The sequence below is a fragment of the Lissotriton vulgaris genome, assembly GCF_964263255.1.
Source record: "Lissotriton vulgaris chromosome 8 unlocalized genomic scaffold, aLisVul1.2 SUPER_8_unloc_1, whole genome shotgun sequence".
Taxonomy (NCBI): domain Eukaryota; kingdom Metazoa; phylum Chordata; class Amphibia; order Caudata; family Salamandridae; genus Lissotriton; species Lissotriton vulgaris.
In genome coordinates this window covers 1,847,565-1,860,803 of record NW_028240615.1, presented here as the reverse complement: position 1 = coordinate 1,860,803, position 13,239 = coordinate 1,847,565, and positions in this window count along the sequence as shown.

The following is a 13,239-nucleotide window of genomic DNA, read 5'->3' as shown; positions in this document are numbered from 1 at the left end:
ATACTCCTGGACCTGTAAGCCGCCTTCGACGCGGTCTGCCACCAGACACTACGTGCACGCCTACACAACGCCAGGATCCAATGGAATGCCCTGGACTGGACCAAATCCTTCCTCTACGGCAGAACGCAGAGTGTCCGCCTCCCTCCCTTCAGCTCCACCACCACCGAGATCATCTGTGGCGTACTCCAGGGCTCCTCCCTCAGCCCAACGCTGTTCAACATATAAATGGCTCCCCTCGCATCCGTCGCCTGTCAGCACAACCTCAACATCATCTCCTACGCCGACAACACCCTAGTTTTGAAGCCTTATGTACCCACTTCAGAACTTCCTTAGCTGCTTCATGCCAGACGATGGATCCAACCACCTCTGGATTTTGATTCTCAAAAATGATAGACACCGATTCTACTGCTGAAACATTTGCATTAATTATGCAAGAAAATGCATCCATCTTGCTTTTGGTATTTCCAGGTAGATATGCCATTATTAAGTTGAATCTTATGAAGATCAGCATCCAGCTGTCTTTTTGATGATCAATGCATTCTATTGGTTTTTGAGATACAAAATAACAATGATCAATAATCACTTTAATTGATGAGTTTGTATATTCCCGGTGCTGTCTCTGGGGCCAAAAATCATCTATGACCCTCAGAAGGCGGGTATGAAAGGTCAGATAATACTATTCAGGGACATTAAACTTCCGGAAAAACATAAGCCACTGAATGTTTATTCCTGTCCTTCTGTAACTGGGATATTACCACCTACAATGCAGTATGCAATGCATCAGTACTATAAAAAAAATTGGGGAACTGTCATGTTGCCGATACACTGGATAATGGTGCTGAACAATAGACTATCTTTAATTTCTGTAAAGGAATTGATTTTTTTCCTCCACACTCAAAGTTCCTAATCTTCTTGGGAAATCTGCAAATGAGAGCTATGATAGTTAAATATCAATAATACATTACTCACAGAAATATGCAAACCATGAAAGGATACACACCTCTTTCATAATGGTAGCACCTTCCACTGTTACATTTTTTACACTTTAGACTCACTTATAGCTTTCTTACTAGGTGGCAGCACATTGCCCAGGAACTCCAGCCGTACTACAAGAAACTCACACATATCCAACTATCCTTAAGGACGATATGGACGATATTCTTGCACTTGTCGTAAGTCCACTTTCCAATTATGTGTATATTTTTCAGAGTCACAGCAGTTTACCATCCAAATAAATGACCGTAAATGATCCAAAATGCATCTAAATATTCTCAAACATATAATTTCTAAAATAATGAAAGGCATCTTGTACATTCCACAATTTGAATTACATGATCTGCTACTCAACATGAATTAACTGCTCCTTGAAGGCAGTATGCAGGTAATTAAGGGACATATTATCAAGAAAGGGCGATATATTATCCCCACTTTTATTGGCAGGAAACTGCCGCTAAAGCAGCGATAATGGGCTTGATAATATGCCCTTGTAAATTCCCATAGAAGCCCAGGTTCTGGTGTTAACCTGGGCTTAAAAAAAGTGACGTTCCGGCGGGTCAAAAGTGCTCATAAATGAGGCCCTTTCGAAGTCAAAAGTGCGCATGAAGACCTATTACTTTCTGCTCCTTCTGCTACCTTCATGACCCCTTGATCCCAAAGAGGTATCCAGGGATCCATAGGAGCAAGCCAGGGGCAGCAGTTTCGACCAATAGTTGCCCTTAATTGGAGTCCATGGAGGTACAAAATAACACAACCGAAGGGCTAAACTTTGTGCAGGAGGTGGGCATGGGCACTCATTTTTCAGAACCGGAAGTTATTTTCTTCTAACTAGGACCCAGAGCTAGAGGAATAAATGCATCAAAGGACGAAAGAAGAAAGAAGAGACAGATAGGAAAGCAGTGACCAGTGGAGAAAGCATTGGTGAGATAAAGAGACCGGAAGTTTTTAGTAGTGAAAGAAAGAGGCATGAGGTGGGATCAAAGCTAGTCAGTACTGGTATCCGATAGTTTCACTCGTAAGAAATGTTTTCACAAGTGAAGCACTGATATAGCGCCGGCTTTAGCGCTGGTGGCACCTGGTGCGACAATCATTTTTAGCACAGTCACACCCCATTAGTACCTGCTCGGATTCTCTTACTCCTACAGGGCAAAAGTGCCCCTCATCGCTCAAATAATTAGTTATTGCTAGACACAGCACCACTCCTCCTCGCGTCAGCGCCCCCTCCACAGGTCAGCGCCCAGTGCGGCTGCACCTGTCGCGCTGCCCTAAAGCCTGTGTTTGGGGTGTATGGCGAACTTGGGCCAACAGATTCTGTAGTGCATTTTGGCATTACCAGCATACTGCAAACTAAATATTGAGTATTTGAATGGCATAATGGCAATAAGAAGGGGTGCCAACTGGTAAAACCATCGTTAAAAGAGGGGGTGAGAAAGACAAATATTTAAAATATATCTTTTGAACAGGGGGCTCTCAAAATATATGACATTTGTATGCTCTCTCAGAGGACGCTCATGCAGTTCATACATGTTCATCATCACCCCTCCCTGAAAGATGGCCGAATCCCCGTTGGGGTCCTGCTCTGTGCTTCCTGGTTGCTCTTAGGTGGGTGACGCAGGGGGAGTTTATGGTCCAGAGAAATTCAAATGCGTTGATATGTAAATGTATTCCTCAGAGTAGGCGAGGTGAAGGATGGGGGCGGGGTCTATTTCACATGTTGACATGTGCTCTTCCCTGATACCACCAAGCATAACTCGGTCTATTTGTCATGCACTGTTATCCAAAACGGCTCAACAACCCAAAGAGGCAGAGTGTATTTGAAGATAATGGCTGCCAAGATGGAACGCGGAAGGCAAACGTTATCTTTTAAATGCCACCTTGGCCCAGCGAAGAAAAGGCATGAAACAGAAGTAATGAAGTCACTAGGTTTTTATATGCAATTTAAAACGTTGTCTGCCTTACAGATTTAGGTGCCCGCTTGGAAGTTTGCCAACAAAGCCAGGCAAATCTTGAGGTGACCTTTCTGGGGCTGTTAACAAAGCCACTGCAAAATATGCTCCGTTAACGCCAGCGATTATGATAATTGGGACTGCACTGGCAGGAGAAATAATTGATGCAAGTCATTAAAAGTAGTTGTGCAGCTTACTCTGATTGTTGGGGATTTGCTTAATTTCTCTACGCGCTCCTTTGTGGGTGTTGGCTTCATGTTGTGTTATGTGACATATATGTGCATAGCATGACACTCTTCTGCCATTTCTCTGTATACCAGGGGTCAGTAACATGAATACATGAGCCACTGTAAAACACATTGACAACACAGGCTGGTGGCATGTCAGACTTAGGTATAGGTGCAGTAAACCAAACTAGAATACAGAATGTCTTTATTGCTTCAACTAAAAAGCCACACAATTAGTAAAAAGAAACAATTCACTTAAAACGAGCAGTTAAAGCACTTCAAAAATACATATAATTGCAAGTATTTTTTCTGTTCTATATTATTATTCAAATGTTTTCAGTACACTTATATTTTTTTGTGAACCTAATGTTTGTTCTTTCTTTTTTTTCCTATTTAATAAACTTTACTTTCAAAACTTAAAAACAAATGCCTTCAAAAATGAAAACACATTAAAAATACAATTAATCAATCAAAATTATATCGAATGGGTGGTCAAAATTGTGTGTTGCAAAGTCTAGCCCTAGCTATATTCCAAGTCGAGACAATACAAGAGGCGACAGAGAGAACAAGCATTTGCAATGCAATAGGTCTCGCATTAGGAAAGTGTGAGCTATTGGTATTGTGAATGACAATTTTTTTTAAATATGTGTTGGCTTTGAAAATATATAAATTAATAGCATTGTTATTCACCAAGCCAATAGCTTACACTTTCCTAATGCGAGTCCTATTGGCTATGGCAATGCTTGTTGGTAGCACGCAAGGACAGTGCTGTTGTGGTGCTGAGTGATGATGTGGTTGGGCTGAGTGATGTGGTGGTGTATTAGAGTGATGTCGTGGTGTCCCAGAGTGATGTGGTGGTGTCCCTGAGTGATGTGGTGGTGTCCCTGAGTGATGTGGTGGTGTCCCTGAGTGATGTGGTGGTGTCTGTGAGTGATGTGGTGGTGTCTGTGAGTGATGTGGTGGTGTCTGTGAGTGATATGGTGGTATCTGTGAGTGATGTGGTGGTGTCCGTGAGTGATGTGGTGGTGCCCCTGAGTGATGTGGTGGTGCCCCTGAGTGATGTGGTGGTGCCCCTGAGTGATGTGGCGGTGTCCCTGAGTTATGTGGTGGTACCCCTGAGTGATGTGGTGGTGCCTCTGAGTGATGTGGTGGTGTCCCTGAGTGATGTGGTGGTTTCCCTGAGTGATGTGGTGGTGTCCCTGAGTGATGGAGTGGAGTCCCTGAGTGATGTGGTGGTGTCCCGGAGTGATGTGGTGGTGTCCTATAGTGATGTGGTGGTGTCCTATAGTGATATGGTGGTGTCCTAGAGTGATGTGGTGGTGTCCTATAGTGATGTGGTGGTGTCCTAAAGTGATGTGGTGGTGTCCTAGAGTGATGTGGTGGTGTCCTAGAGTGATATGGTGGTGTCCTAGAGTGATGTGGTGGTGTCCTAGAGTGATGTGGTGGTGTCCCTGAGTGATGTGGTGGTGTTGTGAAGCGTGCAGCAGTGTGGGGCGTGCAGCAGTGTGAGGCGTGCAGCAGTGTGTGGCGTGCAGCAGTGCGCGGCGTGCAGCAGTGTGAGTAATGCAGCAGTGTGCAGCAATGTCAGGCGTGCAGCAGTGTGAGGCGTGCAGCAGTGTGTGGCGTGCAGCAGTGTGAGGCGTGCAGTAGTGTGCGGCATGCAGCAGTGTGAGGCATGCAGCAGTGTGTGGCGTGCAGCAGTGTGAGACGTGCAACAGTGTGTGGCGTGCAGCAGTGTGTGGCGTGCAGCAATGTGTGGCGTGCAGCAGTGTGAGGCATGCAGCACTGAGGCGTGCAGCAGTGTGTGGCATGAAGCAGTGTGAGTCTTGCAGCAGTGTGTGGCGTGCAGCAGTGTGAGACGTGCAGCAGTGTGTGGCGTGCAGCATGCAGCGGCGTGCACCACGCAGCAGCGTGCGGCGTGCAGCAGCGTGCGGCGTGCAGCAGCGTGAAGCGTGCAGCAGCGTGCGGCGTGCAGCAGTGTGAGGTGTGCAGCAGTGTGTGGTGTGCAGCAGTGTGTGGTGTGCAGTGTGCAGCAGTGTGAGGCGTGCAGCAGTGTGACGGGTGCAGCAGTGTGAGGCGTGCAGCAGCGTGTGGCGTTCAGCAGTGTGTGGCATTCAGCAGTGTGTGGCATGCAGCAGTATGTGGCGTGTAGTGTGCAGCAGTGTGTGGCATGCAGCAGTGTGTGGCTTGCAGCAGTGTGTGGCGTGCAGCAGTGTGTGGCTTGCAGCAGTGTGTTGTGTGCAGCAGTGTGTGGCGTGCAGCAGTGTGAGGCGTGCAGCAGTGTGAGGCATGTAGCAGTGTGTGGTGTGCAGCAGTGTGTGGCGTGCAGCGTGCAGCAGTGTGAGGCGTGCAGCAGTGTGTGATGTGCAGCAGTGTGTGGCGTGCAGCAGTGTGTGTCGTGCAGCTGTGTGTGGCTTGCGTCTATGTGTGGCGTGCAGCAGTGTGTGGCGTGCAGCAGTGTGAGGCATGCAGCAGTGTGTGGCGTGCAGCAGTGTGTGGCATGCAGCTGTGTGTGGCGTGCAGCAGTGTGTGGCATGCAGCAGTGTGAGGCGTGCAGCAGTGTGTAGCGTGCAGCAGTGTGTGGCGTGCAGCAGTGTGAGGCGTGCAGTAGTGTGTGGCGTGCAGCAGTGTGAGGCGTGCAATAGTGTGTGGCGTGCAGCTATGTGTGGCGTGCAGCAGTGTGTGGCGTGCAGCTGTGTGTGGCGTGCAGCTGTGTGTGGCGTGCAGCTGAGTGAGGCGTGCAGCAATGTGTGGCGTGCAGAGGTGTGTAGCGTGCAGCGTGCAGCAGTGTGAGGCGTGCAGCAGTGTGTGGCGTGCAGCAGTGTGTGGCGTGCAGCAGTGTGTGGCATGCAGGGTACAGCAGTGTGAGGCATGCAGCAGTGGGTGGCGTGCAGCAGTGGGTGGCGTGCAGCAGTGTGTGGCTTGCAGCAGTGTGTGGCATGCAGCTGTGTGTGGCGTGCAGCTGAGTGAGGCGTGCAGCAGTGTGTGGTGTGGTCTGTGTGCGAGGGAGCTTTGCCCAAAGCAGTGTCGTTCTGGGGCTACCACCCTGGGCATCCCGTCATGAATGCTGATGTATTCTTCAGGATAAAATTAGGCAAGATGTCTCTGTGCAAGAAGCTGCACAAGGGTTGCCGCTATATGTTACCACAAAAGATGTACGTAAAACAAGAGAAAACTGCAGAACTTAGAAAGATGAATGGTGGATTTGAAGACTCCATCTGAGCAGTAGCCAACGATCTGGACGGTCATATAAAGGGAAGATCACTAGATTGCAACATAGCAAACTGCCCTCCTCTGCGCCACGTACAGCCCAAATTCAGTCTCCGATTCGGTCTTTGCATTCAACACTGTACAGCTTCTCCGCTGCCTTAAACATACAACATACATATAAACAAGCTGAGGCAGGGAGATAAGCGAAACATAAAGCAGCTTAGTATCCGGGCTGTGAGGAGACCTGGGAGGGTAGGGGCTGCCCGCGCATGCACGCCAATTCTAACTTTCGTTATGAAGAGTGAGCCCCGGCGCCAAAGCGAAGTGCGGCAGCCTAAGTCTGGGGTCCCAGGAGGGGGCCCGGGTGAAGACCAGTGGATAGCACTGCGGGGCTCCCATGCCTAGGGGAAGAGCCCCGCGTCGTGCTGGTAGGGGAGCTGGAGTGCTCTCGAAAAGCGCCGCAGACAGCTGCTGAGCAGTTCCCTCAGCAGACCGGGTGAGTGGGGGAATCTCCATTAGTCTAATGGTTGTGCCGATTGGGGGGGTGGGTGTGTGTGTGTGTATGCATGTGAGTGGATGCGTGTGTGTGTGTATGCATGTGTGTATGTATGTATGCGTGTGTGTTTATGTATGTATGTATGCGTGTGTGTGTGTATGCGCGCGCGCTCTATTGCAGGAGGCTGACTTGCCTTAGAAGAGGGACAGGAGATGTACACGGCGCAGGGCTGTACGTGCGCGCACACATGCTGAAATCGTCGATGGCCCTGCGCGTGCCCATCCTTGTCCCAGTTCCAGAGCAAGTCAGTAACAATAGAGGCTTCGCTGGACACCAGCTCGCCCTAACAAGCATTTGCAATGCAATGGTCTCGGCATCATTAAAGGTAGAGCTATTGGCATTGCTCATGACATTTTTTTTCTTTAAATCAAAAATAAATGGGCATTGTCATTAACATTGCCAATACACAGCACTCTGCACTCAACAGCACACAATGCTCTGCACACTTGCTCTGCACTCACTGCTCTGCACACTCACTCTGCACACTCACTACTCTGCACACTCACTACTCTGCACACTCACCACTCTGCACACTCACCACTCTGCACACTCACCACTCTGCACTCACCACTCTGCACTCACCACTCTGCACTCGCCACTCTGCACTCGCCACTCTGCACTCACCACTCTGCACTCACCACTCTGCACTCTGCACTCGCCACTCTGCACTCGCCACTCTGCCCTCGCCACTCTGCCGCTGCCACTCTGCCCTCGCCACTCTGCCCTCTGCACTCACCACTCTGCACTCACCACTCTGCACTCACCACTCTGCACTCACCACTCTGCACTCACCACTCTGCACTCTGCACTCGCCACTCTGCACTCGCCACTCTGCACTCGCCACTCTGCACTCACAACTCTGCACTCACCACTCTGCACTCGCCACTCTGCACTCGCCACTCTGCACTCACCACTCTGCACTCGCCACTCTGCACTCACCACTCTGCACTCACCACTCTGCACTCGCCACTCTGCACTCACCACTCTGCACTCACCACTCTGCACTCACCACTCTGCACTCACCACTCTGCACTCACCACTCTGCACTCTGCACTCACCACTCTGCACTCACCACTCTGCACTCACCACTCTGCACTCACCACTCTGCACTCTGCACTCACCACTCTGCACTCACCACTCTGCACTCACCACTCTGCACTCACCACTCTGCACTCACCACTCTGCACTCTGCACTCACCACTCTGCACTCTGCACTCACCACTCTGCATTCACCACTCTGCACTCACCACTCTGCACTCACCACTCTGCACTCTGCACTCACCACTCTGCACTCACCACTCTGCACTCACCACTCTGCACTCTGCACTCACCACTCTGCACTCACCACTCTGCACTCACCACTCTGCACTCTGCACTCACCACTCTGCACTCTGCACTCACCACTCTGCACTCACCACTCTGCACTCACCACTCTGCACTCACCACTCTGCACTCTGCACTCACCACTCTGCACTCACCACTCACCACTCTGCACTCACCACTCTGCACTCACCACTCTGCACTCACCACTCTGCACTCACCACTCTGCACTCTGCACTCTGCACTCACCACTCTGCACTCACCACTCTGCACTCACCACTCTGCACTCACCACTCTGCACTCTGCACTCACCACTCTGCACTCACCACTCAGCACTCACCACTCTGCACTCACCACTCTGCACTCACCACTCTGCACTCTGCACTCACCACTCTGCACTCTGCACTCACCACTCTGCACTCTGCACTCACCACTCTGCACTCACCACTCTGCACTCACCACTCTGCACTCACCACTCTGCACTCTGCACTCACCACTCTGCACTCACCACTCACCACTCTGCGCTCACCACTCTGCACTCACCACTCACCACTCTGCACTCACCACTCTGCACTCACCACTCTGCACTCACCACTCTGCACTCTGCACTCACCACTCTGCACTCTGCACTCACCACTCTGCACTCACCACTCTGCACTCACCACTCTGCACTCACCACTCTGCACTCTGCACTCACCACTCTGCACTCTGCACTCACCACTCTGCACTCACCACTCACCACTCTGCACTCACCACTCTGCACTCACCACTCTGCACTCTGCACTCACCACTCTGCACTCACCACTCTGCACTCACCACTCTGCACTCACCACTCTGCACTCACCACTCTGCACTCACCACTCACCACTCTGCCCTCACCACTCACCACTAAAAATACAGAAAGCGGACACCTCCCTGTTAGAATCCGAGGGAAGCGAAGACGCGCCCAGAGATGACCACGTGAGCTCGTTCGCATGGGGAAGGAACATCGCTTAATCTTAAATACCATGAAGTGATTGTACTGTGGAAGAACGCCGCTACTCGGCCAGCATGGGCTCCAACTTGTTAAGCTCTTGGGATAACTAAATTAATTAGCGTGAATGCCCTTGTGGGAAATCAGCCCATTCTCTTGTACAAGCCGCCCGTGAATACAAAGAAAACACAGGCTACCTGATGTACGGCAGCCAACCAAAACACCGGCAGAAAGCAATTACTTTCCGTCAGGCCCGTACACTTCTCATAATAAGCGCCAATGGACGCGACATAAAGCAATCTGCAATGCATCTTTGTTCTGCGAAATAACCGCTCGTGGCCAGTCATCGCTATTGTTTAGGCACGTATCGCGGCCGCCCCGGAAGTCAGGCACGGTCGCCAGTGACGGGGGCGGGGCCACGTTCAGACCGGAACTGAAGAGGAGGCAGGCGGAGTCGTTGCGTCTCGCGGCCCGGGGCTCCTGTGAGCGGTGTAGAGCCCCGGGGCCGCGCCAGCAGGAGGTTGGGCACCGCGTGCTGAGGTAAGGTAAGTTCCTAAAGGCTGGAGCGGGATTGGTGCACGTGTGTGTGTGTGTGTGTGTGTGTGTATGCTCGTGTGTGTGTGTGTGTATGTATGTGTGCGACGGTGACGGCGGGGGAGGGGGGGGGAGGGGGGAGGGGGGGCAGGGGGCCTCGGTGCACTTGTGTGTGTGCGCGCGTGTGTGTATGTGTCAGGGGTGGTGTCTCTGTATGTATGTATGTGCGTGCGTGCATGGGCGCTTGTGTGTGTGTGTATGCGCATGCGTGTGTGGTGCTTGCACTTCCCAGGAGACAGCGCCTGGCCACAGCGCGCGTTCCAGTTACAAATCGCCTGGAAGGATGCGCGTGGCCGGGACTGTCTCCTGGGAAGCATAGTCGCTGACAAAAGATCTCCGGCGGAGACGCGCTTCCGCGCGTTGACGCCGAGACCTAAAAATGGCATCAAAGTCGAAAAACTAAGATCGGAGCATATCTACAATGAAGTGACGGAGTGCGGCGTTAGCCTTCTTGGACTAGCGCCACACTGCGCCACTTCAAAAATGAAGGGCTGCACCATAGTTACAACACTATGGTGCAGCCCTGCCTTTGCCCCTACGCTGGCACCAAATTTAGCAGCTTAGCGCCAATGCAGGCACCCTTGCACCATAGTGCAAGAGTGTCTGCGTTGAGGCGAAGATTATTCATGTGCAGGAAGGTCTCTCTTCCACCACAACACCAATTGCCCTCCCCTTTCACGCTAAGTACAGCGTGAAAGGGTGCCCTTATTTACAAGGCAGCGTTAAGCCACATTAAGTGGCTGAATGCTGCCTTGTAAATAAGGCAAAGCCCCTATAGCCACCACAACGTCACTAAAAGTGACATTGTGGTGGCAATAGGGGCTTGTAAATTCGCTCCATAGGATCATCTCCTCATTTCTTAGCCTTGTGTTATGCTTTCGACAAAGAGCATAAAGCAATTGGTTCCTTATCGACAATGTATTTGTACATAACAGCATGAAGTGCTTCACAGTCTCTGGACAGCTAGTTCACAATTAAAGAGATCAGAGTAATCCTTATCATTAGACCACATTTTTGTATAGGCTAAAACTCATAGGTCGCCTAATCTAAATTTTATATAGAAACTTCTCTTTCTTTCTGAATGCAAATGGTTCAAGTATTTTTCATAGATTTCAAAGTCTTCATTCATAGATAGTATGATAGCTGTTGGAAAACGAGGCAGCATCTGTGAGGCCTGCACAAATAACATGACACATTTGTCCTTCACTGGAAACCAAACACCCTAAGGCAGCGCCTGACTCTCAGAGGGTAGCGTTGCAGAGCAGTCTGAGGCTTACTCAAGTAAGGTGGTGTGGGCTAGTAATTGCCATTTGCAGGTGCGCAAAAATAACACTCACTAGTTGATTGTCCAGTCTGTACTTTGCTTTATAAAAGTAAGAGTACATTTATTAAACACACACATCACTCAATACTATACACTAATTTACAAATATACATAAGCTGATGGAATTACTTTGACACATTGCATAACATCTCCAGCCCTCCAGCAGGGGGGGTGGGGTCTAGTACCTCTACTCCCATGTATGCACATCATCTTGCCCCCAATGCAGTGAATTGGTCTTAACCTGGAGCGAGGGCCCTGCACACTGGCACCATCCCAGTGGGGACCCCCCCCCCATTACCTCAACAAGCATTAAACAGGCTACACCTGCCTTGGTGACACATGACCCTGACTGAGCATCTCCTACTGACCATACAGTATGCACTTCTTTATCTTAAGGGCTAACAGTCTGGGGTCTTCACCTAAGCGCAGCAGCAAGAATACATGTTTACGCACACTTTAGAATGACAGTACTCAGAACATTTGGATACCATTAAAAATGCAGTGCATTAACAGCCCCTAAAGGCATCATAGATGATCACAGGATTAAGTAAATACAGTCAGACACCCTAGCAGGAGTGTCTAGCCACTTAAATCCACTTTGCTTATGACATCACCATGAACCAGTACTTCAGATGGAACATCAGACTCTTGATTAATAAATGCATTAATAAATGCATTTCAGTGCAATTACACTCTTCACCTCCAGGGGATGCCCTTCTCCAGACATCCCCCACTCATCCCTTTCCTCCTTGATGCAATTATCAAAACATCCTCAACTGAAGAACAAAAGTTCCAGCCTAGAAGGTGTTAAACGCAGGTTGAGCCCTGGAGGGGTTATTCTTTTCAAATCCCCAGGACACCTAGGGTGACTTGTCTCTTCATGCTGGGAGGGAGACTGCACTTCGCCATCAGCTCCCCCCAGCACCTTTTCATCATTGAGGGTGACCTCCCCCTTTGGGGCACAACTAAGGATCAAAACAGCCTGCTTCCAAATGCCTGGCAAGGCATTATGGGGCGATTGTGCTCCTTCCTCGGAATAATAGATGAGCGGCTCTCCCGCTGTGCTGGGTAGAGCCGCGCTGGTGCTTCGCCGCTTTCTCTGGCCTCGGTGGGGGGCCCGGTCCCACCCGGACCCCCAGGTAAGTCATTCGGCTCGGGGAGCCCACCCCCGGCCGATCTGCCAATTTTCTGGGGCCCGGTCCCACCGGGGCCCCTGGCACCTCCTTTCACTCTTCTTGGGGGTCCCTTCGGGACCCCCGCATGCCCAATCGTTGGAGAGCAGCCTGGGGAGCCCACCCCCGGCTGCCCCCGCTGGTTTCCTGCTCTGCCACGCTACCTCACGTGCTGCCGCGGGAGCCAGCCCTGCAGTTGTGGTCTGCCCGCTGGAGCGGGCAGACACGGAACCTTGCGCCTGCCTCGGGGATGGGGTCCCGGCTCCTTAGGCCAACCTCACGGGGGGACGCAATGGCGTCCCCCACGACTTCCGCGTTCTCGTTGGGGGTCCGGAGTTGGGGTCCCGTGCCCCGTCTTCTCTTCGCTGGGGGCCAGGGTGGGCTCCTGGCACCCCGTAGGGGTGAATCTTCACGGGGAGCGAGACGGAGCTCCCTGGCTTCGCTTTGACCCTTTTTCATGGGGGGTGGGGGCGCCACGGCGCTTCCCCGCTTCCTTGCCGCTGTGGCATCTTTGATCCCCAGCCTCAGGTTCAGCGGGGGCCAGGGTGGGCTCCTGGCACCCCGGGGGGGACACTTCACGGTCGCATACCTTCCGGGGGCCATATATCTGCCCCTGGGGGTCCAATCTGCCCCATTTTCACGTCTTCTTGCTCCCGGTGGCGTCCCACAGCCACTCGGAGCACTCTCCTTTGCTTTCCAGGTCTCCAAGTGGGTGAATTCTGCGGGAGCGGTCTTCTTCGGCCCCCTGCGCCAGCTTTTCACCTGGCTCTCTCCTGCGCCTCTCTTCTCCTTGCACAGAGGCCACTGCTTCTACGCACTGGTCCTGGGATCTTCTTCTGGCGCTGTTAGGGCCCTGGGGGGCAGTCAGGGGGTACCTCCTTCCAACTGCCCATTGCCAGGCTCCAGCACCTTTCGCCTCTG